The sequence below is a fragment of the Choloepus didactylus genome, chromosome 6 (genome assembly GCF_015220235.1).
Source record: "Choloepus didactylus isolate mChoDid1 chromosome 6, mChoDid1.pri, whole genome shotgun sequence".
In the NCBI taxonomy this organism is placed as follows: domain Eukaryota; kingdom Metazoa; phylum Chordata; class Mammalia; order Pilosa; family Megalonychidae; genus Choloepus; species Choloepus didactylus.
Window position 1 is genome coordinate 139,713,743 of NC_051312.1, and position 3,676 is coordinate 139,717,418.

Below are 3,676 nucleotides of genomic sequence, written 5' to 3' on the forward strand. Positions count from 1 at the left end.
GTAAAATAAAATCTTCTAATTTATCTATCCAGTTGCCTGCATTCAGTCCTCACTCCCAGACCAGACTTCCTTTTCAGGGATATTTGCTGGTCCTTTCACTAATAGCAGCTACAACTGCCCTTCCCTTTATGAATCTACGGATTATGCCATATTTCTTCCAAACATGCTTGAACAATAGGAAAGGTAGCAAGCAATGGAAACTGATTCACCTTACTGTGATTTTTCTCCTCTATCCAGGATAAAGTCTAACTTCTATGGCGATACAGAACCACACTTTGGTAACAGAGTTCATCCTGCTGGGCATCCCAAACATAGAGGGGCAAGAAATCGTGCTCTTTGCTGTTTTCCTGATCTTCTACCTCTGCACTCTGCTGGGAAATCTGCTCATCCTTTTAGCTGTGAGATCTGATTCCTGCCTCCATACCCCTATGTATTTCGTTCTTTGTAACCTCTCAGTATTGGACATTAGTTTCTCTTCTGTGAGCACCCCAAAGTTGTTAGCCATCCTACTGGTGAGGAACTGCATTATCTCACTGGGTGGTTGCATGTCCCAGGTCTTCTTTTACCACTTCCTGGGCAGCACTGAGTGCCTGCTGTATACGGTGGTGGCCTACAACCACTTTCTGCCATCTGCCACCCACTGCGTTACACCATCATCATGAACCGTAGGGTGTGTGCCCTCTTGGCTGCTGGCATCTGGTTCACTAGCTCCTTTCATGCCACAGTTCTCACGACACTGACCTTCCAGCTGCCGTATTGTGGGTCAAACGTGGTGGACTATTTCTTCTGTGACATATTCCCTGTGGTCAAATTGGCCTGTGGTGACACCTTTGTCATTGAGACGGTGAGCTTCACCAGCATTGGCATTGTGCCCATGACCTGCTTCCTCCTCATCCTTGTGCCCTACGTGCGCATCGTCGTTGCGATCCTCAGGATGAGCTCTGCTGAGGGGAGGTGCAAGGCGGCCTCCACCTGTGTCTTCCACCTCACGGTTGTCACATTGTTCTTTGGGCCCTGTGCCCTCGTCTACACCCAGCCATCCCTGAGCGAGGTGCTTGTCACCCCAGTGCAGCTCTTTGGCTATAGTCACCCCCATGCTGAACCCCACAATCTACACTCTGAGGAATAAAGACGTTAAAGGAGCCCTGAAGAAACTGGTGGGGGCCCAGGTTGCTTCAGATGGATGTCACTAGTCCACCTGTGGGTAAAATTGGTTTGCTCCTTTTGGGAAGTAAAATAATTTTTAAAAAAAATCTGTTTATGTCACTTGTAAGGTTTTTTTCCCTGTCATAAATATACCTGGGAAACAATTCAAATTGACATCCCTGCAATTTCTTCCCCATTCTCAGAGTCGAGAGGCTAGCAAAACTATTCTCTAAAGGTCCAGATAGTGAATATTTTTAGGCTTTGTGGGCCTTATGATCTCTGTTGCATATACTCAGATCTGTTCTTGCAGGACGAATGCAGCCACAGAAAGTAGTTAATAAATGGATTTGCTGTGTTCCAATAAAGCTTTCTTTACTAACATAGACAGTGGGCAGGATTTGTCCCAAGGTCCTGGTTTGCTGACTCTTATTATAGAGGCCAGCTGAATTTGAAAACTCTCTTTTCAAGGCTGTGTTGACAGTGTTTAGGAGTGGATCTGACTTGGTCTCACCAGGGCACAGGTTGAATTGCTGATCAGGGCTGGGCCATGAAGGTTTGGACAATGAGGAACATGATGAGCACACCTTCAGGGGAACTCTGCAGCACCTCACACACAGTAGGAACTGTGCCTTCAGCAGGCCCATGTGGGTGAGATCCACTCTAATATCTAGGAATATACTGTTTCTCTCATCTTTGTACCAGAGATGGCTTTCTGGACAATTCTCTCAGCCATGAGGTAAATGACCATTGCTATTGTTCATATAGAGAATCCCCTTTTGCCCCAGAAGTTAAAGAACACTAACACACCCACCTCAGAAGTCGCTCACCTTCTCTCTCCCAGTCCCAATCAGTACATGAGCATTGCACCCATAAAACACCAAAGGGATGGTGTCAGCACCTTGGAATATTCATTAGACAAAATTACCAAACATTGTCACAGCATATGATTATTTTATCTCAGCTGAGAGAAGCCCTAGACAGAGAGAATCTCCTCCTGATGCCCTAGTCTGAACTTCCTGAGATACAGGGTGTCAGCTGTGGTCTTTGTATGCCCGTGAGCTCTGTGGCTTACCCAGAGGTGGGATCAGGCCCTTTCAGAAGGCTGGGATGACAAAAGGTAATGCCAGAAGTCACGGAGCTTTATGTCCCCTCATCTTCACAGAGAAACAAACACTGGTAGTTCTCTAAGAGGGATTCTAAAATTTTGCAAAGTTTAGTCATGCAGACAGTTCTACCTATGCTGAACCACTGCCTCATCCTTACATCACATAAGTTTTTCTGGGCTGGCACTGCTCTCTCCTCATTGTAACTAGACCATTAGGGTGGCACTGGCAACATGGTTGGCTTGATGGGCTAGTGGAGACGGAGAGAGAGAGAGAGAGAGAGAGAGAGAGATGAGATAGATAGAGAGAGAGAGAGAGAGGAGAGAGAGAGAGAGAGAGAGAGAGAGAGAGAGAGAGAGAGAGAGAGAGAGAGAGAGAGAGAGAGAGAGAGAGAGGAGAGAGATGGGAGGGGAGGAAAGGGGGAGGAGATGGGCGAGAGAGAGAGAAAAATATGATAGACAGAGGGAAAGGTAGATATAGATAGACACAGATACATGGCCTTTGTTCTACATGTACTGGGCTGACTTCTGCTTTCCTAGTACCCCCCAAAAAATGTCATAACGCCAAGCCCCCAGAACTTTCTAAGTCTCAGTATACTGGAGCTCCCCCATTGCCATTTCTAATTCTTGGAAGAAATAAAATACATAATTACTCCAAAGGCTAGAAGCTTTTGACACAATCACACCAAACTACTCATTTTGACCTTTTCTAGAAAGGCTGTTACTAACCATGGCTATTTCTGGTTTGGACAGAAGTTTGTATAAGTATTATCATTCAGCAATGTTATTTTTCTTTATTAGTGCTTTTGCATATTCCTTACTTTCAATTTTTGCAATTAGACAATAGAAGTTTGTAAAAATATTAAGTCTAAAATTCTGGGATCCAGTCTAGAGAAGTGAAAGAAAAGAAGGTCTGATAGAATGACTAAGAAAAATGGTTTATATGAGGAAAGGAGTACAGAGGGGAACAGGGGAGAACTGGCAATTGTCAGACTTCAGCCCTACATTTGTTCCTTAGCCCATTATAGCTATTCATTGCTAGAGTTCTCTTTTTTCTGTTACTTTCATCTCCAGAGGGAGCCCTATCTCCTTATAAGCTCCACTGGAACATGTTCTCTTGGATGAATTAGTGGAGAAATCTTAAAAACACCCCTCTCCAATTCTTTCTAATATGGTGTTGTCACCTCTTTTATGTAAGTTCGAAAACTCTTTCTTAGTACATCTTCATTTTTCCCCAACGCTCTGCCCAGTTCATCTTCTCAGCAGGTGATGCCATTTAACACAACAGAGTCTCTAGGGCACGTGCAATATGTAGCCTTGAGGAAAGGATGACATCCAAGACCTAGAATCACGGGACTGCAAGAGATCAATGTGTCTTATTAAAACAAAAGGTTAAACTATCCGGAAGAAAATCTCCAGCTGAGAAGC

At 44.6% G+C, this 3,676-nt stretch overlaps 1 pseudogene; it reads left to right on the plus strand.

The window, feature by feature from the left end:
• The first annotated feature begins 254 nt into the window (after nucleotides 1-254).
• LOC119537330 lies at nucleotides 255-1,193 on the plus strand (annotated as a pseudogene).
• Nucleotides 1,194-3,676: the final 2,483 nt, after the last annotated feature.